At 36.7% G+C, this 23821-nt stretch overlaps 1 long non-coding RNA gene across 1 annotated transcript in view; it reads left to right on the forward strand.

The window, feature by feature from the left end:
• Positions 1-23821, forward strand: part of LOC116285260 (uncharacterized) — a 137254-nt gene that overhangs the window by 8430 nt on the left and 105003 nt on the right. Inside the window, exons 2-4 of the long non-coding RNA XR_012063593.1 lie at positions 4057-4117; positions 14524-14695; positions 17355-17533. This is a non-coding gene — a long non-coding RNA (uncharacterized lncRNA). The remainder of the gene's footprint in view (positions 1-4056; positions 4118-14523; positions 14696-17354; positions 17534-23821) is intronic.

Genomic DNA, 23821 nt, shown 5'->3' on the forward strand with positions numbered 1-23821 from the left:
ACTCCCAGAGCTGAATAGAGCAGAAGAGGGTCAGATCCTAAAGCTAAACTTTACCAAAAGAATAAATGGTGACTACTTACGACCTCTTCATTTTCTTCAAGAATATCCAACATTGGTCCCTTGGACAGAGCTATAGAAAAGGGATTCAGAAGCAGGTTTGTCTGGGAGGAAAATTCCCAGGGGACCTTGAGACCATCAGTGTAAGATAGATGGATTAAAGCAAGAAAAGGAATTGGAAAGAAAGTCATTATAAAATTAAACATTTTGATGTGATAATGATCTTCAGGGACTTAGAAAGTTGTATATTTTGCTGCATTATTTTAATATGTGGGAAAATAAACACACTTTGACTTAATAGTGACTCGTGTAAGTAGTAAGTTCCTATTTAAAATTGTTTTAGATAAGAAAACAAATTTTAATTTTGGATTTATAGGAAGAAATGGATGCCTTTTAGAATTATTTGAGATTTTCCCACAGTATGCACAGTACAGTTTGGCTGGGTATAAATAGTTCAACATTGGGCATTCTATCTGCATAATCCAGGTCCAAGTGTATGAATGAGAAAAAGCAAAAAACTTGTATTGCAAAAGATTACTTTTTACGCAAATACAAAATAAACTATTTTTAAAAATTTAGAATAGAGCTTATTAGTGATTTAAGTTCTAAAATACCACCATTGATCACACTAATTCTGTTTTCTCCGTGATCCTGACAAGTTATTTTCCTTGAGTTTCAGGTAGTCTGTTCTACACACCTTATTGTTTTGAAAATATTTACATAATTTAACCTAAAGAGCATCTCTTTGTAATTCCAATTATATCTTCAACCTGTTCTGTCATCCCTTAAATGATACTGAAAAAGCCTGGAAAAAAAAAAAAAAAGAGCCTGAAAAATTCTCCTAGTTAATGAAGGAAGTCAATATCTCCTCCTACAGCTTTAATTTTAATTTCTAGGGTAAACGTGCTCAGTGTTTTTAAATCTCTCACCTTCTTCTCCCTTTCTTCTTCTCTTTTTCCTTCTTGTCCTTCTTCTGGTTCTTCTTTTTTTCTCCTTTCTTCCTCTTAAATTAAGGTTTTCAGATCCTTCATCAGCCTGGACACATAAAGCAGGTATTACATGAGCTGCCCAGAACTGAACTCGGGGCTCCTTGCTGGATCTGATCATGAAAGCTGTGATGTGATACTTATTCTCTTGATTTCGGTTAATATTTTACACAGCATGTTTTATTAATGTTTAAAACCTTATCCATTTATTGCCTTAAGTGGAACTTGGAGTCATCTCCTTTCTTGAGGTCTTTATTATTTTTTTAAATATGAATAGTCATTAACTTAAATAAAAAGGAGATTGAAAAGAAATAATTATTATATTGTTCCCTTGGTTGCACCCAAATTCCAGTTTCAACCTGCTCAGCGTGCACTTACGGAGTGTGCAGTTGACAGCGATCATGGCAGGTTGTATGAATGGGTAAGAGGGCGTTTGTTTCCCTCTTGTTCTTAGGAGCCTAGACAGAGTCTTTGGTGCTAGTTACTCACAGTTGAGACGTCTTTGCCTGAGCCCGCCCCTCCTGGGTTTTCCCCTTTTGTTTGCCTTGGTGCTCCTTACTGTCATTGCACTCCGTGGAAAGTATAATGTCCCCAACAAGCATCCCAGTATGGGTTTTTTTTTCTGAATTGTTATTTCTATTCTTAAACCTTTTGTATGACTTGTGGCTCGAGCTCTCTTCAGTGGACCTGCTGCTTCTTTTTTCTCTCTTGTACTTGGGGATTTAGAAGCAGAAGTTGCATTCTCTCTGCTATACATTGTGGATCCCAAGCAATCATTCAGCTGCTGTTAATACTCTATCCTTCTGCCTTCGGAAGTGATCACACTTACCCACGTCCCTACTCCCAAACATCAAGCAAATATACGGGGTTTCTAACTTTCTTGAGGGCTTCAGCATCTAGTTCACAGTGGTCCTTATAAAATTAACTGTCGTTAATACTGATTCAAAATATGTTCACTCTTTTTCCTCTCTGCTTCTTGCTTTACCAACAACCAGTCATCTTATTCTACATCCTGGGTTTGTCATCCTTTAGGATGAATCTATCATACATTGTTAACAACTGGAAATTATTTACTTTTAATACTCCAAACCTAGAATCTAAAATTAGGCTTCTAATTTCCTTTCTTTTCTCTTTCAACTTTTTAGAAACATCTTTATTACAAGTGTTCTTAAATTTTTCTCCACACAGACGCATTACACACTGGGTAAAACTGTCTTTTTGATTGAAATGTATTTGACACATAACATTGTGTAAATTTAAGGTGTTCAGGTTAATTTGATATGTTTATGTACTGTAATATGGTTGCATTGTAGCAATAATTAGCATCTGTGTTAGGTACATTACATAATTATTTCTTTGCAGTGATTGGAATAATTAAGTTCTAGTCTCTTAGCAAGTTAGATGATTATAATATATTGTTGTCTATATTCACCAAGGTGTGCATTAGAGCTCTAGGGCTTATGTACTCTTTGCAGGTTGGTCCCCTTAAACAATGGCTGTCCTTTGCCTCCACGCCCACCCCCACCATCATTTTACTCTGTGATTTTATGAGTTTGGCTTTTTTAGATTCCACGTATAGTGATATCATACAGTACTTGTCTTTCTATGTCTGACTTATCTCATTTAGCATAGTGTGCTCAAGGTCCATCCATGTTGCAAATGGCAGGCTGTTCTTCCTCCTCATGGCTTAATAACATTCATCTGTCTATCTATCCACCACATCTTAAGTTTCTAATTTTTAATTCTGGCTATGAATGTCTGCTTTTTTCCATATCGTCTTTTATTTTTATAGCAACTATATTACACTTTAATAGATCAAGTCACATAGCCTCACCCTACGTTTAGCCCTCTGGCTTTTTTGCAATTCCACTTGATCATACGTTGTAACCTTAAGTTCCTTTTTGTTTACATGTAATCAGATTTGCAGACAAAACTAGAATTTAGAATTACCATTTGTTTTCTGTTTAGATTGAGGTTAGTTACAAAGGACTCAGTGCTGACATACGTATCATTCATCTCCAGTTCTCTCCCTATTAAAATTATGACCGTTTTTACAAAACATTTCACTTTTTACAAGACCTATTTTCAGGGGATCTTAGCTTCTGTTTTACTAAAAACAATTCAGGTCTACAAAACTCAGTTAACTGAAATTGCTTATTCCCAACGTCAACATTTCTGTGTCTCTTTACCCATATTCTTCTCTTTTTTATCTCAAGGTGAAATATATTTTCTTTCTTTTGAAGGCTAGTTCTTAGGATGGAATATCATAATGGAAAGAACACTGTGGTTAAAGTCAGAAGCTCTACTTTCAAGCCTGCTATTTTTATTATTTTGAAGAAGTCACGTCATTTTCTGGGATATTAGATATTCAGTCTAATAAATGTCATTAGTCTCATTTCATTCCCATGTTTAGTACTTTTACTTTATTGCTCAGTATAGAATTTAGGGAAAAAATGTGTTATACTCTAAATAACTTTTATTTGAAAGCCTTTTAAATGAAGAGAGTTTTTATAGCTATAGAAGTAATAAATTTAAGAATAACAGCTTTAAAGCATTTTTGTTTAATTGCATTTATCTCTATTATGTCTTAAGAATCTCATCGATTTTGAGGACTATAAAAAAATCATTAAGTTATCTGGCTTAATTCAATATAGTAAACAATCCCATTTAAGCCAATCTTTTAGTCACTGAAATATTAAATTGTGAAACTTATGCAATATACGTTAAGTGGACAATGAATATTCCCCAAATGTGGGGAATCTATAACACTGTGCTCTTCTGTAGAATTATTTTGTATGCTATAAATATATTCAACCTGTACCTACTTGAAAATTATAAAATTGAGTATCCAGCATACAAATGTCTCTCTTGTTGACTATATGATATTACTGTGAAAATGAACTTTATAATAATTGTTTCTTAGTAAATATTTGTATTTGTTATTCATGTTGACAGCTCTGAATGACACCCTTACAATACCTTAATTCTTGTGTAATTTACTTTTTCTCAATAGGCAAGTAGACTCCATACCCAAATAAAGAAGATTGATCACAGCAAAGTGCAACACCATGACAGTAAGTACAATGGAATACAATGTTTTCTAGGAGCATTTAGACTGACTTACTAATTTTAATGCTGTTTAGGTGGTACCTTGTCATTTCATGAATAATTGTGATCGTTGAACTGTGAGCAGCAGCAAAGCCTTGAAGCAACGACCGCTGCTCCTCCTGGTATGAAATCATTCTAGAGCTAGAAGCAAAATCCTGACTACCCAAACCGACCGTCAGCTCACAGATAACAAGTATTTAAACTCCAGGTCACGGTTTTAGGAAAAGACCCTGTTGCTTTCTCCGTTCATTCAGATTCCTCTCTGTGTGAACTGTTTCCACCCCTGTCTTCTCTAGAAGGCTTTTCACTCACTATTTCTGGGACTTCAAACTAAAATTTTCCCAGAGCCTACATTTTTTTCCTCTTTCCGGTATATGTGAGCATTACTGTCATTATTGTATAAAATATTGATTTTTACGTGTACTCCAAAGTGCTGTTAACATGTTCTCTCCTGCAAAATCAATATTTCACAATTTACTACCCAAAGAAACTGCAATCCCTTAGCATAGCTAAGCAGAGTTTTAAAAGACCCATCACAATTTGATGTAATCTTTGCAAAATGGTTTCTCACTCACTTTGTAATGAACACCTCCTTAAATTTCTGCTGCTTTTTTTCTCTTTCACACTTTTAAAAAATATGTGTGGGGGAAATACTTACGACAATTGCAATACAAGTTGGGGAAGGTCAAGGGACTTAGGTAAGATTTCTATATACTTAAACGGGTAAAATGTCAGCACCAATGTGCTTTGTAAGTTGTGTATATATAGTGTAAACATAAAGCAAACTTTAAAGAAAAGCTTTACAAATAATGCATTCATTAACAGAAGAAGTCAAGATTGAATTTTTTTAAAGTTCAAGTAATTCATGTGAAGGCTAGAAAGGGAAGATAGAAAAAAAAAGAAAAACAAAACAAAGAGTAAACAAAAAAGAAAACATCAGACGTAAGCTTAAGCATTGAATGGTTACATTAAATGCAAATGGACTAGATAAACCAATTGAGAAAGGTGTACATGCCAACAATGGAATAGTACTCAGCAACAAAAAAGGAGCAAATTATTGATATGCACAGAAACTCGGATGGACCTCAAGGACACCACGCTGGGTGAAAAGAAAAACCAATTTCAAAAGATCACATATCATACGATTCAACTGATAAAACATTCTTACAATTATCCAGATGGAAAAGTGGTTAGTGTTTGCCAGGGTTTAAGCCTGGTGAGGGGGTGTGTGTGTGGTGTGACTATAGAGGGTTCGCACTGAGGTGATCTTTGCGGTGATGGAATGTTGTGTATCTTGATTGCAGTGGTGATTACACAACTCTGTATATATAAATATGCACAAAGTACCATTGTCAAATACCTATTTTGATAGTTTATTATATTAGATAAGATGTAACCACCAGAGAATACTGGGTGAATTACACGAGACCCTTCTGTGCTAAATTCTCAGTTTCCTGTGAGAATGTATAATTGTTTCAGAATACAAAGTTTTATTTTAAAGTGCTGCTCGTGCCCTCACCAAGTGGCAGTGACACTCACTTCCATGTGCCCTCTAGTGCCCATTTGTTCTCCTGTTCAGCAAGACTTACGGGAAGCTTGGCATTAACCTAAAGACTCCCTGAGGCCCCGGGGTTACCCTAGTTATTCCAAGAAGGGTGTCTAGGCTTGCATTTGCCGAGAGAAACCTAATTCTACCCAGTTATTCAAGAAACTCTCTAGCTGAGAATAAGAACAAGTAATTGGAGAGTCTGAATTCAGGGCTCTAATTTCCTTGACCTTAACTTACAAGGGCAATAGGATTTGATTTAAGACATTAACTCTTTTAGGGGTGTATGCCTTTGAAATGGAACTTTCAAAGAGATTTAGTCTTTCAACTGGATTTCTCCCTCAGAATTCAGTAATGGTAGAGACTTTGTATTCAATTTGGGACTTGTCTGTGGTTCCTGGGTCACTCAGTGTTTGATCAGAGAGGCAACAACACTATGAACACTATAGAATAATTGATTTATTATAGTAATTAGAACTTACATCATTAAGGGAGGAAGAGGGAAAGTATGGTCTGGAATGGAGAGTTGGATTGTCAGAGAAAAGTCACCAGCCAACCCTTATTAGCCCCCAAAGCATGTGGACAAGTAGGAGCTTCCAGAGAAATCTGGGAAGCGAGGCATCTCCACCTGCCTGAGTGGAATCCCGGAAGGGAAGCAGATGGTGGGGTCTAGAAAGGCTGCTGTCTCTGTGTCTGCTGTGGGCGTGGGGCTGTGGTCACCAGGAAGAAGGGTTAGATACAAGGCAGGAGGAGCGAGGACTGGCATGAACCTGACCACCTGCAGTGTCTTCCTCTAAACTTGGGGTAGACTGAGGGCAGGAGCCCACCCACTGGCTACACCTGCAGCTGGCTCTCCCTGCTTCTAACCACTAGGACCTCAAGAGAATATGGATGATGCTTTATTTCCACTATCCACATCTCATATATATTTTTCTTTTGGCCAATTCTGATTCAGAACCATTGAAGGGAAGGAATTCTGGGAAACCCAATTCTGTCTTAGCCAAGTTGACGAGAGTCCAAAATCACCAGTTACTGTCTGAGATCAGATTGTTTCTCCTGCTCACTTCTAATGTCTTGGCTGAACCACGGGTGCAACATATTTGAAACAAAAGGTAGATACAATTTGAGAGGAAAAGGAAAATTGGAAGTAAAATCTTCAGACTTAAACAGAGTGTTCATGGAAACAATTTAGTAAACAAGCTGTTTGGATGCGTTTTTCTGCCTTATGGAGACACAATCCATCTTGCCCGTCAGTTCTCCCTTAGTAGGACGCTGCAGAGTAGTAGTTTGCATGAATTTAAAGACCTCTTAAAGGTCCAAGAAAGGCTCCTCAAACACTCCAGCTTGCAGCAACAGTATTTCTGTTGTTTAGAGGCCAGTATTTTACAGAGATAAGTTAACAGGACAAGAGCTTTGAAATAGTGGGAAAGAGGGAATTATTCTTGACACCGGCTGTTTCCAGACACACAGAGGATATCTGCTAGTGTACTCTCCCTGGCCTCCTCCAGTTCCTTCACACACTCATTTCTAGCAAAGAAGAAGTACTCACGTGTTGGATGTGTTTGGAGTAATGACTTGGACATGTGCTCAACCACTGAGTCATGATTTTCTTAGAAAGCAGTCATCCACAGGAGACACGATTTCACTCGGATGACACCTGTTGTTTCACAGGGCCACCCAGACCCGGACCAGGATGTTCAGGAACCAAAAGACCCGTATCTTCTGATAATATCTTGTTAGCCTTTTGCCTGGGTCCTTATTTCTATCCATTATTTTCAAACTTGGGAAGGAAAAATTGATACAATTTATTAACCTTCTTAATCACAGTTAAATAGTTAAAATTTCTGTTACTTAAAGGTAAAATCCATCCTAAATAATAGAGCATTTTTCCTTTGGGGGAAGCGCCATCTCAGTGGCTCCTGCTCATGGGAGAACAGGTGACTTACCTGATTGAAATATTGGAGCGATCGTCATCGTTCTTATATATATTGGTCAGGCTATTTGCTAGGCTGCTCTAACAAGGACCTCCAAAATATACGACTTTCATGTGACAAATGATTTCACCCCGAGCATAGGAGGCAGAGCAGAGATCCAGGGCTGATACTCAGATCCTGTGGTTCCCAGACTTCTTCCTGTCCATCCTGGCCTTTTTGTTAATATCACAAGTGTCCCACTTCCGCCTTCCAGCCCGTGATTGGAGTGGGCAGAAGGGAGGGGGAAGAGAAGGGCTCACCCTTTTCAGTGTAAGGACAAAATCCAGAGTTACTCATATCCTTTGCCCCTATGCCATTGTCCAAACCTAATCACGTTGCCACATGGCTGACTTTGCCAGAGAAGTCATTTTCTCAGTATGTGTACACGTATGTGTGTATGCATGTATTATTGTCATATAGGGGGGAGGGGAACTGATACTGTGCAGGAATTTGCAATCTCTACCACCATGCCTGGACTGCATTTCTGGTGGTGCCTGATTTGCTTCCAAAAGGGTCACTTTATTTCTCTTCTCTGTTCTGTAAATGACTGGGAAGCTGGGCCGGAGCTCATGCCGTCCTTTCTGGTTCCTGGCCAAAGAACACTCTCTTCTCATCCATCTCCTGCTTTTCTGCGTCTGGCAGAGAGTGTGGCGGGCCGCAGTGTTCTTCGTGCGCACGTTTTAGTTCATCACCAGCTCTAATCAGCTCAGTAGTTGGAACTAACATCAAATTTGGGAGCAGGTACATTTATTGATTTCAGTTCCAAGCTTTGGTCTTCAATCCAGTTATTAAAAAAAAATATATCTGTGTTTTCGTACTTAACTTTCATATCTATTCTCTGAACTGGCCCGAGCAGCTGGGGAGGAGAGCAGGAATGATTCACTGGTACGCCAACTCCAACATGCATTAATTTATTTGATCCTGAAAACAGCACAGTGAATTAGGTGAGGCAGTGTTGTTACTTCCAACTAAATATGAGGAAATTAACATCAGGAGAGTTCATTTTAAAGAGAGATTGTTGTAGAACCTCCATCAAACCAAAAGGTACACACTCTGGGAAGTGCTGCTACAGATTTAATTGTGTAATTGCTCAAAATAATGCAGAGAAAGATAACTGGACATGTTTTTAAAGCATAATAACTTCTTTGGGAGCTTAAGTAAAAATTGTTCATGATAAGACAATAAAAGAGCATGGCTTTGGAATAAGACGATTGGCTTTGACTTAGATCATCCACTTAGTTATATGGTCAACTGTATGTAAGTTACTTCAACTCTCAGATCTTCTATTTTCTATTCTGAATGGGTGTGATAACACTATTTCATAAGATTATTGGGAGCATTAAGTAAAAGTTCATATAAAAACAGCTACCCTAGTATTTAACATAACACTTAATGTAATTTGAGTTCGTCCTAATAACAAAAACCCAAAGCAGACTTAAATGAATTCAGTAAGAATGTGTTTGCTTTGTTTTATAAAGACAACCCTTGGTTTTAAATATTTTAATTATGGACACATATCATACCAGTATTTTTCCAGTTACTACCCAGTGGTAGAAAATCAGTAAATATTCAATATTCATTTGATGGAGGAATTGAATATCTTACATCAAAGGCTAAAAATCATAAGCTTAGTAACATAAATCATTTGAGGGCATTGTTGCATTAATTCGAGAGACATTCTGAATATATGTTTTGAAGTTGTTGTGAAAAAGACAAGATTTCCATAAATTTTCTCTTGAAGTCATTGTTGAAAACAAATGTTGGATATCTGATGAGTTTAGTGGTTCTTATACCCTGATACTCAAATTGAGAAAGATAATGTTACTGTAGTGGTGAGTTTACTTTAAATAATTAGAGCTTGATGCTTTCTGAGATTCCTTCAAGGGTTAATATAATCCCTATTTTGTTATAAGTTGCTGCAAAGATTTCTAAGGAAAGTTTTTTCCCCCTTCTCTTTTCTCAAATAAGAGCAATCAAAAACATTCAATACTGTACACAAAGTCATTCGCATTTGATGTTGAAAGAGATGATCCCATTAAGATGATTGTAACTTAGAAAAGTATCTCATTTTACAGTCCAGGATAGACTTCCCGTTGTCTTGCTATCTTCAGTTCCATCCTTGTCTAGCGTCTAAGATTCTGTAGTTCCGCTGTTTCTTCCTACATAAATCCAAATATCCAATATTATTCCTTGCACGGTAGGATGTTAGAGCAAACATATTTCATGTTGTGCAAGAAAATGTTTCTTTTATGTATTGTAAATAAACTGATCTATAAGGAAATAGGAGGGAGAAGAATATATTCATAGAATCCAAATTTCTGATAGAAAAAAATAATTTTTTCAAAAAAAGAATGTTTGTTGAAGGATGTTTTAAGATTAAATTTGGGTGAGCGAACAGAAGAAAAATCTGCTACACAACCATCCGTGGCAGGGTGAAATGGGGCTGGGAACAGAGGGGACAGTAAGAGGAGTGAGGCAGAAAAATATAGTTAAGTAACAAGCCTGGCCAAATAAGAAACTTTCTTTGGTAGAAAGGAACCTAACTTACAACTTCTCAGACTCAACCTTAGAGAAATAAAAAGAAAAGGAGGGTGCAGAAATCAATCTGGACTATATGATAATGAAAGATGGTGGCACACTCAAACAGAAGTTATAATTATACCTTGTGTAATTGTGTAATCTACACAATTGTTACCTCACACCATACTGTGTAAGAGTACACACTGTTTCACTGACAGTGCAGTCAAGTGAATGGTCAGTATGGTCCAACTTGATGGGCATAGTTTAGTGAAAATATTGTGACACTAGAATCAGAAATCAGAAATAAGATACAGTGAATGCATTTGATATATAAAATGTGATTGTATTTGGATCAAAGAGAATGATATAAATGCACTCTGAATTAACGGGAAAGAGAGAGACCAGGAAAAAAGCACAACAGAAAATACGCTGAGACATCATCTCTAGGTGAGAGTAGTGCGTCCGTGTTAACACTTCAAACAGCAGCAGCTGGTCCTCAGGGAAAAATCCATCCTGTTCAGTCTTTGTTCAAAAGAGAAAGTGGCTGTGTGGAAACACCAGCGGCAGATCTTCAACAGGAACAAATGATGTACATATTTCAAAAGAAGAACATACCGAACATGAGAAACTATCAAATGCCCCTGTGGTTAGAAGCTTTTGGGAAGATTTCTTACAGGATTATTACTAGTATGTCTACAATAAATTTTATTAAAATTATCCTCTCTTGGAGGGGTTATATGGCCGCTGTTCTCACCAGCACCAGAAGTACCACTTTTCGATCAGAAAGGTGAATGCTTATTCCACCCTTGATAACCTGAGGCAGATTTTCACCTGTGCATCAACTCTCTGTTTTTGAGTACCCACTAAGTAACAGGCATTGTGTTAGACGAATTAAACTATAAAATGAAGAAACAGTGCCCTCATTCTGAGGATATTGACAGTTAATGGTGAAGCTAACACCTTTGAAATAAAGAGGTAAAAGACTGCATACTAACATAGTACATTCCATTCATATGCAATGTCCCAAAATGGCAAACTTTGGTGATAGATACTAGACTAGAAGTTGTCTGAGGCTAGGGGTGGGAATGGGAAACGTTTATTTTTAACATAAATTTTACAAATACGGAAGATTAATTGTTTATTTGCTGAGTTTTGACAGATGTATTTATCTCTGTAACTCAAACTCCTATAAAGTTATTGACTGTTACCATCACTCCAGAACGTTTCCTAGTGTTTTTTCCCTACCCCATACTTTAGAGTTTCCCTGCCATAGACAGATGTGTTCTAGAGTTTTACATAAGTGTAATCATCCAGTCTTTTCTACAACTTTTTAAGCTCAGTATACTTTTGAGCTTCATTCAAGCTGTTGCAGGTCTCAGTAGTGTTTCCTTTCATTGCTGAGTAGTATTCCATTATCTGAATATACATTTTTGCTTTTCTGTTATTCTGTTAATGGCCGCCTGCCCAATTTTTCATTTTTCCATTTTTGGTGATTATGAATTAACTGCTATACATATTCTTATACAATCTTTTTGTTAACGTATTCTTTCTTTCCCCTTGAGTAAACATCTAGGAGTAAAAATACAATTTCTACCCACAAAATAGGTATTTTTTTTCTGTTTTATTTTTGTTTGATTTTCTTAAGTAGAAGGCTAATTCTATTTTTTTTTCAATGTGGTTGTACCAATTTACAGTCTAACCAATACTGTATGAGATTTTTGTTGCATCACTTCCTGAACAACATTGGGTTGTCAGTCTCTTTAATTTTAGCCTGTCAGGGGTTTATGTTATGGTAGCAAGGGAAATGTCAGCTCTTAGTCACGGGACAGTTTCGTCCAGGCCCACATTGTTTCTGTTTTTTAATTTTTTAAAAAATCAGGACAATACTCTTGATAACTTCATAGTCCGTTTCTATTCTGTTGGCTGCTGGTCTGTTCCATATTCCAGTAATCACTCCCACAGTTAACTTGGTGAAATAACTTTCGTATTACCTATAATTGTTTTCTTTGTCACCCTTACACCTTTCTCTTTGTACTTAAGGACATACCGCTCATCTGATCTTTTCGCTGAGTCATTTTATTCAAATGAAATGATTGGCTTAGTGCCAGCCTCATTCTAAGATTACCTAATGCAGTGTAAACAGTAGTGACATTTAATTGGGATTCTGTTGCTTCAAGTCTTTTTCAGTCATGCTTAAAACTGTTTGAGTTGTGTGAAAGTTTTCTTCAACACACCGGGTTTCTGGGCTCTCTCTATTCCTTTTTATTTCTCCCAAAGCTACTATTAAATATATACTACTAAAGGCTTGTTATCTGGCTCCTTCCGTTAAAGTCATGTGTGAGCCACGAAATTCCAGCAAGTCTTTCTTCAAATGCCTTGTTACTGTATAACCTAGATCACTATCTGTCTAGACTCCAGTATCACTTTTGCCCCAAAACAGCTGACTTGTTGCTCATGTGACAGCCCTGGATGGGCTGGGGGGCTCGGCTGTGTGGACCCACGTGGCAAGCTTGCCTGAGAGAGTTTATAACCAGCCCAGGAAGCCTCCTCAGTCACCCAGTAAGAATACAGAGCAACTAACTAGAAGATGAAAAAGGTTGAAAGCCATGGGCTTGGGGTTCTAAGGTTATCATTCTAAGTGATCAATAAACAGTATTTTCTCCCACATACTTACATAGGACCTTGTATATTATAGGCACTCAGGTGTTGGGTTAAAGTTATTAACTCAATTATAGAAATCAAAATAATGATTTCCTTATTGGTTTCATATAAATGACATCTAATTATGCACGTTTAACTAGTAGAGATATTTTACCAGAATACAATTATTTAATGACCAAGGAATATGAATAGTTATTTACTTTGAGCCAAAGTCAAATTAATCCAACTTTTGGAAGTAACGATCCTGAAAGGTATAATTGTTCAATGGTAAAGACAGTTTCTCACAAACTCAAGCAGGTAGATTATGTATCATTTTCAGCATATAAAGCGGAGCTCCCCTCAGTCACCAATGGTAGAAACGAGAGGGGGCTCTGAGATGTGCCTCAAGCTTCAATTTAGTAAGTATGAAATCAGAGTCACCTCCGCTTTTTAGACCCACAAATGCTAAAGTGAAAAGGCTTGAAGCATAAGAAATTGACAAAACATTAATGGTTTCAGCATTCACAGCTTGTCTTTTCTGAACTGAAAATCAGGCTCAGTCAGGTATGTATTAGGGTCATTGGGAAGATGACTTCTATTTGCTGCTGGAAATACTACTTTTTATCTGCATGTGAATTGCTTTTGAATCTCTGAGAACCGTGCATTGATCATGTATCTTGTCATATGGTGGGATATCTTTGTAGGAGTTTGGGTTACTTCATTTTAGTTCTGTGAGTGTGTATTTTTTATTCGCTCCAACCCCATTCTGATTTATTCATTTTTTGCTCAAAGAAAAAATGCTTGACACCTTCTGGTCCAAAAAGTCATCAGTAAAAATAGTTGATCAAGAGATTGGGGCTGAATTTAATACTAGTGTATTACATCTAATCTTTAGATGTTTGGAAAGACATATATAAAAATGTGTGATAAACTTCACACAATAACAATCCATCTTTGCATATGAAATTCTAGTGAACTGTGTTTAATTTTATTTGAGAATCTAAAGATCTGAAGAGAGTCACCAAATAAAAAAAGTGAACTAAAAGTGGGTTTGTAAGTGGTTATGCCCTAGAAAGCACGGATGCTTAATAAGAAGTCGTTTCCATCAGTTTCTGTGGCTGAATAATCATTACATTCCTGTGTATGGGCTGACCCCCAGTATATGTTATTCCAAGTTTTCCAATGACAAAACACAAGTAAAATTTCAATGAAATAGGAAAAGAAAGTCTATTTACAAGTCCATTTTTTTGCAATATTTTTAGGACTCATTCATTCATAAATCAGAACTATTAGAAGTTGTTTCAGTTTACTGTAAATCCAAGTAGGCAAAACAGTTTGTGGGCCAAAGGTGACTTGCCATTCACTCTTAAAAATACAATTTTATTTGAACATAGCAGTGACCATGCAGTTTCATATCATCTAAGGCTGCTTTTTCTCCCTAAAATGTCAGAAAGAAGTAGTGATTTTATATTATATATCATATTTTTAATATTGTATATAGTATTTTTTGTTATTGATGTTAAACACCGTGGGCAACATATTTGTTACAATTATTGTTGAATTGTCAGGAAATTGAAAAAGTAGAAAAGCAGATTGAATAATAAAGCTGTTTTCTCTTTTCTTCATCATGCAAAATCTCAGGGTCTCTGCTCATTAATTTGTTTTTGTGTCTTTTCCTGACTGTTTCTCTCAGATGAATGTACCAGAGTGTTCTCATCGGTTTCCGCGTGTCTTTAGTGTTCGGGGCCTCTCCCAGTGACGTGCCTGGAGCTTTGTCTTCCTCCGCTGTCGGCTCTCCCCTGTACATATCACGAGCTGTCTTTGTCCACTGCGGTGCTCTGCCGCTCCGTTACCTTCAGGCTCAGGTATCTCAAGACATATGGAAGGTGCGAGGGCCATTAGTTAATAAATCAGCAGATTATCAACCCTAACTGCTAGGAACAAACTTCTTTACTGCTCAGTCTCCTGATGTCTCCCAGCCTTTCTGCAAAATTTATGGACATCTCCACTGAGTAATTTTTACCTGGAATTTTCCACATAGGGAAATATGACTCAGAGTGGAGAAGGTCCAAGAAGAGTGGGCTCACACATACCTTCCAGGGCGGCCTTCCTGCTGCCTCTGTATTGTCTTTGCTCTGGAGAAGTGGATGGCTCGGAGCTGTAGATCAGAGTAGAAGGAAATGACCCACTGCCTCCCCACTCTCTACTATGTTTTGTGAATGCATGTGAATGTATATGTGCATATATATTAATATCTATGTCCATACAAATCAATTGAGGGAGAGATTTGTGGGGTTTTTTTCTTACCACCTAATAACAGCACTGGCATCCGATGCCAACAACTATACAAATTGTATAATTTAGAAGTATCTTTGCACATATCTGGATAACAAAAAAGGTACATTTTGTTGCAATAGACTTGGAGCCTCTTTATTTGACTTATTAAATATATTAGTTTAACTGATTTCCTCCAAAATATTCTATATGTAGAAACATTTCCACATCATTTACTTCATATGTTATATCTGATGGAATATATAAAGTGTATTTCTTTAATATGTAAGACATATATAATAATGTTTTAGCCATATATTACTTATCAGAGGTACCTATAAAATGTTCTAGTAACCCCAAAGAGCATATGGAAGAAAAATAAAAGCTAATGTAGTGAAAAAGGTTAAAATAAGTAAATTTAACTAAATCTTACAAGAGAGTTAAGTGTTCACAATTTACACTATATAGACATATTGTGCTTTAACAGGATGAGGGAAAGTGGGGGCATGAGAAGTCGGGGACAGGGTTGCCAGAGGGAGAAGATGGGCAAAAATTTAGGGGGGCTTTATAGTTAATTTGAAAAAGGGTGTGGCATCGCCCATGTCTGGTTTGTTTGAGTTTTTTTTCTTCTTTACATTAATAATTTGCCTCGGATTTGACTTTTGATTCTATTGACAACTAGGATGTTTTCAGGCACTGTAGAATAAGAGATCAGTTTGATACAGGATCTGAAATAAGTCCTTTCTCTAAAATAGCTGTGCTGCTTCTCCCCAGGACGAGTTCCATGTGAATTGGAACATCTAGATAATTTATCCAAGTGAAAAATTAGGGACTAAATGAGCCATGCAGTGTCGTTATGCTATTTAATGTGTAAGAAACTATGAAGGCAGAGCTGTGCGTGTGATTTTGGTAATGAAGCCACGCGGTTGCCATGGAACTCTTGCTCTGCTATTAATTTTCCTTTCCTCACACAGACTCGGTGTTTCTGAGCTTGGCAAGAACTATGCAGTCATATTTCCCATGCAAAATATTCCAGGAAAAAATATTAGCATTAATGTTAGAATTAAAGGATATAAATTACTTTCGTTGGAAGATTAAAATCATCACAGCAGCGATGCAGATTTCGCTGTCTTTTGAGGACCTGGTTTTTGCAAAAAGACTTTAAATGAATTTTTTGTCACTGGCATTAATCTTACAAATGCAAATTTAAAATAGCAATGAAAATAGAAGAGAAGAGTTGAGAAACCAAGCTATGAATATAGTGAGTTTACTCATTAAATTGTACTCATTCTGAAGAAGATCAGACTGTTGGCCCAAAGTGATGAGACCGGAGCTATTAAGAAAGAATTTTGTTATGAGTTATTTAATATATCATTTAAATAAGAAAAACACAGAATCTTGTTTCCTTAGGTTTAAATCAGAATAGCATGTACCATAAAAGAATATTTTTATGCTAAATGGGAAGTCCATGTCGAAAGCTAGAGCAGACCTTGACAAATTCACCTGATCAGTAAAAGTTACCTAGCCTTGCCTTGGCTAAAATTATATCATCTTTTCAATAATTTGCAACTCAGTTTGAAGCACAGAAGTAAGAAAAATAACATTTTTGGCAACCAAAATAATGACCATGGGCAAAGCTCAGTTATTCAACCAAGACTTATTTATTGAGGGCCTGCTTTATGCTTGACTACATGCCAGGAAGGAGTGACCAAAACATACATGGTTCTTATACTCCCCAAGTTCATTTGTTTACATTCCACATGGCTGCATCTTTTTACCCTTCCTTCAGACACGATTACAAATAAGATTACTTTTGTGCTTTGTTGCTAGGTCCAGAACACTGCAATTGTAATTATTTGAATACTTCTTATCAGATATGAGAATCTTATGACGGGAATCAGGAAAAGGGAGGGTCAGATAGAGGAGGATTAAATCTCTCCACTGGGGGGCAAATACTTTAACCCACAGTCCTCTCATCTCCGTCCGCCTCAAAATAAGTAAACAACAACGAAAAACTTCATCTTGCTTTTAAAGCGGTACCTCGGCTTTACTACCATGACGCATTAATTAGAATCATCAGCCCAGTCTGGGTCAGTGTATCTCCCATGATTTTTGTGCTTTCTTGAGACCAGCAGTTACATCTTAAGTACTTTGCCTCAATGGGAGAATCGTAATAGGAACTCCAGATTATTTTTTTAATGGATTTAACTGAAAAATTAAGGAACTTCTCTGGGTAATAATTTGGTTTAGATTACACAGAAGACCATAAATACATGGAGAGAAATGGAAGAAATGACAATGAAGTGAGCTACATGTGCAGCATGATGTTAAGGAGATCCCGAGTCCTGAGTCTTCTGTCTGAGCTTCGCCAAGAAGACACATGAGACAGAACACTGAGTGCTTAAGTCGACGCAGTGAGCTCCACAACTGTAAGTCCCCTTCAAGAAATACAATACAGGGCACAGGAAATAATGTGACTTTAAAGAGATTTAAATATAATTACCCTCTAAGGAATGGCTACTGTCTCAGCAAATACCGGTTATACAGTGCAGCGTTATCAACCATACACCATGTTATACATTAGATTCTCAGGCCTTATTCATCTTATAACTGAGAGTTTATACCCTTTTACCAACCTCTCTATTTCCCCGTCCTTCCCACAATAATATATTGCCTCTGTAAGGTAGGCTTATAAAGAAAAGAAATCGGGAAGTCCCTCTTCTAGTAGTTATTTTTAGTATTTTGTCTTTTTCCATCTTCAACATGTGTTACACATACTCTCATCTCTAAAGATGTAACTGTGGTATTCTTATCATGTGTATTATACATCAGATTTGCCTGAATTAGTATTCAAAATGTTGTCACTCTAGGGATCAGAGAGCCTTTCCACTTCTTATATTATTCATATTAAAATTAAAATTGGAGCATTTTACACCTGAATTACTTTCCAAATATTTTTAAATTAATCTCCTCTTTTGTAAAATTGTCAAATCAGTATAAACATTCTGAAAATAAAAACCAGTCAGTTAGTAACTTTGAGTGGTATCATCATTATAAAAGCTATATTTACTTGTATTAAATTAAAGAGCCCAGACATCATATGCTTACATACTTAAAAGTATATAAAAGAAACTAAATCCATGTAATGGATTATCTACATTTTTTTTACCACTTGCTTGTAAAGCTCCTTCTTGTCATTTATTATTTGATTGTTACAGGTGAGCTTTTAACCTTTACACTGAAATTATTTTGCAGAGACTGACAGAAAAAGAATAAATCCATTTTGATGACCCTTATAACTATGTAGCTTGCATCAGTCTTTGAACTCTTATTGATTCCATGTTTAGAAAATGTATTTTATGTCTACATGTTGTTCAAATTAATTTGGGGAATCTGAAAAGCAAGCAAAAGAAAACTAATACTTAAATGATTTTATAAAGTTACAGAAACCTTTACTCATAGTGATTTCCGCTATTCCATATTTATACAAAGAATAAATTTGTAACAGAAACATACTTGAAGGGAAAGAAGTAGACTAAATTATTACCATGGGCAAACATAACTAATTTAGTTTTCATTGAAAATCGAAACCAACACCCCCAATAATTCTATCAATAAATTAAATAATAATAATAGTATTAATAATGGTCTTTATTAATCATTTATCGGATGCCAGACCCCTTTGAGGTACTTTATTTATATTATCTCAGTTATTCCTCATAATAAACCTGTGGATTAGGTATTGTTACTTTACTTGTTTTAAGGGTAAGAATACTGAGATTGACAACCTCTAACCTTGACCAAAATTTCACAAAAGATAAATAATGGACCTAAGATTTGAACATAGTACATTGCTGTCTGATGAAGTATCTTCCTGGGATCTTAATTTCTATATATCCCCAACTCATCATATTGAGATTTAGGGTCTGTGGAAAATATGTGAACAGCAATTCAGGTTTAAAGTCAAGATTTCATAGAGAAGCCAGGATTAATGTCCAAAAGAATCAGCATGTTTTAGTAAAAAAATACTGTGTGTTTATAACCTGAGTTTAAAACCTAATGCCACCAGTTATATGCTGAAGATTGAACTTTCTAATCTATAAAGGTGTGAAATAACTTTACTTAAATTGATTACTTAATGCATATAGGTAATATATTCAAGAATCCAGTATTTGTAAGTTAAGGTCTACTGGGAAGTGATTAATAAAATGTATTTTATATACAAATGTTCAACTCAAATGGACCTTAAGGCAAAGACATTCACAATAATGAGAGTAGCTTTTAGCTGGCTAAATAATGTGATGGAATAAATTTATTTCATCTTGTCAAATCTTAAATTAAGCTAGAGATTACTTAGCAGAGAAACATCTGGTGTTATCCCTGCATAATACAAAGAAGTGGAATTGATTGATCCTAGGCTGAGATCATTTCTTTCTTTAAGCAACAACTATGTACTGAACATCTATTATGAGCATAGCTCTCTAATACACGCTGAATAGGATATCATCCTATCATGATTATAACATATTTTAGTAAGTCGTCTAGGATCTTACCTAAGGAGGAATTGTGTATTCACAAAAATCAGATAATATACCAAAATGTGTGATACTGAGAGACCAAATAATTCTACAGAAGTAGTGAGAATGGGGAGGGCAGATGAGCTGAAAGGATTGAAAGGATCTACTGGGTGGGGTAGAGATTGAGAGAGAAATGGCACTGAAATAAGAGGTGGAATTTGATGAAGGAGAGAAAAGAAAAAGACAATGTGAACATCATTGTCTTAAAAATAGGTCCTTCATGACCCTACCCCCATGGATTTATTCTGTTTCTCTTTCTGGAAACATAACCTGTGACTGAAGAGGGGGATGTATTTTGTAATTTGGATTTTGGATACCAGGTGGAAATACCTGAAGGCTTTGGAACCAAGCAGGACACTGTGGGGCCTTCCCAGTGGCAGACCCCTGGGTAACCCTTATTCATAGGAAAAAAGCCCAGGAGAGGAGTTACTGGGTCATATGGTGGTTCTATTTTTAGGTTTTTGAGAAACCTCCGTATTGTTTTCCACAGTGGCTGCACCAATTTACATTCGCACCAACAGGGTACAAGGGTTCCCTTTCTCCACATCCTTGCCAACATTTGCTGTTTGTGCTCTTTTTGATATGGACCATTCTGACAGGTGTGGGCAGCTGTCTCGCTGTGATTTTGATTTGCATTTCCCTGCTGTTAGTGAGGCTAAGCAACTTTTCATCTTCCTGTTGGCCATCTGCATTTCTTGTTTCGGAAAAATGTCTGTTCAGTTCTTCTGCCCATATTTTAAATGGGTTGGTTGGCTGGTTGTTTGCTTTTTGAATGAAGTACAATTGATTTAAAATGTTGTGTTAGTTTCTGGTGTACAGCATGGATGGACCTGGAGGGCATTCTGCTAAGTGAAATAAGTCAGACAGAGAAAGACAGATACTGTAAGATACCACTTACATGTGGAATCCAAAAAAATACAACAAACTAGTGGATATAACATCAAAGAAACAGACTTGCAGATGTAGAGAAGGAGCTAGTGGTTACCAGTGGGGAGAGGGAAGGTGGGGAGAAAGATGGAGGTGGAAGATTAAGAGGTGCAAGGTATCATGTATAAAATATGCTACAAAGATGTATTGTACAACATGGGGAATATAGCCAATATTTTATAGTAACTATAAATGGAGTATAACCTTTAAAAATTGTGAATCACTATATTGTATACCTGTAACATATAATATTGTACATCGACTATACTTCAATTAAAAATATGATATTGTAAAATAAATACATAAATTATTTTTTTTAAAAGTCTTTAGTCTCGTACGCCTTCCCTGAGTTCCACAGAGCAGACTCAATAATTTACTCATTCAAGAGTCGGGGAATGCAGAAACAAAGGAAAGACAGGCAAGCAACAAATACATGTGTGTATATGCCTGACTGGGAAATTGTGCTGAACATCAGAAATCGATGCGTTGTAATTGACTGCACTTCAATTAAAAAAAAAAAGTAATGATAGCTTGAGCTGTAGTTCAGCAATAAAACAGAGTCACAGGACACCTAGCTCCCTGTAAGGAGTATAGATAACAATGTGATGCATATCTTTGAGTAGTTTTGCAGAAACCAGGACCCCACTGGGTCCTGACCATGAGCACGAAGATCCAGAATGGTTGGGGCCAGAAGACTGATGCTTTAGATTCCCAAAACACCACCCAGTTACCTCACCACCAAACAATCAGGAGAATGCCCGTAGGCTGATCACCCACCCTGTGACGCTAACCTCTAATGTTGCCTTTGAGAATCCTTCCCAGAAAGCCAGGAAGGCGTTTGGATCTTTTGAGCACGAGCTGCCTGTTCTCCTTGCTGAGCGCCTTCAGTAAACTCTGTACTTTCTTTCCTTCACCACAACCTGGCGTCACTGGATTGTCCCTGCAGGGCTTCAGGCCAGTGGACCCAATATTGGTTAGGTAACAACTTGATTGATAACTTTAAACTTTATCATTTGAACTTTGTTGCATTGAGCTTCATGTGATTTCTCCAAGAATAATCAGTCAGAATTATACAACTTCTTTTCGTTTTTTATTTGGTTGGTTTTGGTTACTACTCATTTGAACTGGCTATTTCCTCCCATGTGGGAAATATGAGCACATGCATGCACGTGTGCACACACAGACACACTCACACAATGTACTTTCGTCTTTTTAATCAAGAGCAGTCCATAAAGCACAGCTGAAGGAAGAGCTAGAACTGATGTCTTTACCTTGCTACTTTTATGTTAATATTTCAAACCCTGATTACTCCGTTTTATATAGCAACAATCTTGTTGTTATTTAGTATTTAATTCTTGAGATTAACTTGAATCTTATACATACTATGATGCAGAAGTCAATATATACTTGAAGAATATAATTGAAATAGCAAACAATGTTTTCACTTCATGGTGGTAGTTAAAAGAAACAGTTTATTTTATGTTTTAATTTTCTTTGTATCAAGTGTGTGTTACTGAATAACTTCAGTCTCCTAGCAAATGCTACTCTGTCTTTGAATATAATTTAATGATGTATTCAAGGATTAATTCTCTGTTATCCCAAAGTATTAATCGCTCTAAATATATTAAAATTTGAGAAGCTGAATTCTTATTTTTGTCTCACAAATTCATTTCTATTGAAAACAGATTCCAGGGCTTTGGACTTTAATATCAATGCCCTGCCCACCTTAATCATCAGGTAGTCTCTAGATTGACAAAATGCATCACATTCTCTTCTAGATTTTTTGATGGTTAATACTCACATTTCTAATTTTTCTTTTGTATTTATGCTTACTAATGCTCCACTGGCAGATGTGACAGATACCTCTGTGAAACAACCCTAACCAATGTGTAAGAAGAGGGGGTGATAATGCTTATGAAAATTCTGTTGCTTGTATATTACTAGTAGCAAATAACTACGTTACATACCTCTTTTAAGAAAATGCTAAATTTCTGACCCTTCCACTATCAAGAAGCAAAGGCCCCTAATTCACATGCAGTAGTGTCAACAATAACCCATAATTTGGGGCAACTTCATCTCTTTTGAAGAAAAGCTCTAAGTCAGCATTACTAAGTTCAGATTTAGAGGAAACAGAGTGATGGATGCGTACAAGTCCTAAAATTTGAACTCATGCTCTTCCCCCTGAGGCCATTCCCTGTTCGCATCTGTTTATTTTCTGTGAATCAGTGTTTTTTTTTTACTATGCATGTTTCTGTCTAGTGCTCAGGAACCATGATCTAACCTCCTCCTTCCAGACAAATACTGTGTTACATATTAGGGACTGTGGACTCACTGGCTGCATCTTGCCTGCATGTGGTTCTGTTGCAGGAGGTCATGGAGAAGACATGACCCTGGTTGACCTGTGGGCTGAACCTTGGGAACCTGAGGCTCCTTACCCCATCCTCTGTTCTTGGAATATCTGCTCTGCCCATCATCCCACAGTGAGAGCTCTTTTCAAGGAGACAGCCTTGAGAGAGTAGGTGTGGTTGAGACCATCCGGATGGTATGTGTGACTGAACCCAGTTAAGGACTCTACAGAAACTTAAAATTCGGATGGGGAGGGGAGCAGAAATCTACTCAACTTGTGGCCACCCAAGACAAGCCTTGTAAGTTCTCTTGCTTATTAAACCTGCCACCTAGCAGTCTGGAGTGGCCGGCCTCATTCTTTGGTCTCTCCTTGCCCTTCATGTACAAGGACCAATTTCACATTTCAGTGGGGAGCTCCAGAGGCTGCAAACCAACAGATTCTTAACTTACAAGTATCCTGCCCCGGTCTTGAACTTCAGTCCAGTCTTTTATTCCTGCTACCTGCCTTTTCTTTAGCTATTGTTCCCTATAACGTCAAGGTGTCGTAGCACTGTTCTTCATGTTGGTCACTTTTTATTTTTCTGAAATAAATGATTGATTGACAATTCCTTGTAAGATAGAATAATGTGGTTTTAATTGGTCATAGTTATTTTAGTGAAGAAGAAATAAAATTATTTTATCACATGTCTTCTATCCATATGTAGAAATATTTATAACCTTTTACCAGCTTTTGATTTATTTATGCACTTTTTCCTTTTTAAAGATAAAGTGATGTTGATCCCAGTGGCTTGTACCATCTTAGTCTATTGAATTGCTATTGTCCTTTGACTTCTCTTGGGGAAAAAAAAATTCTGATCTGTCACTTAT

The sequence above is a fragment of the Vicugna pacos genome, chromosome 23, assembly GCF_048564905.1.
Source record: "Vicugna pacos chromosome 23, VicPac4, whole genome shotgun sequence".
NCBI lineage: Eukaryota > Metazoa > Chordata > Mammalia > Artiodactyla > Camelidae > Vicugna > Vicugna pacos.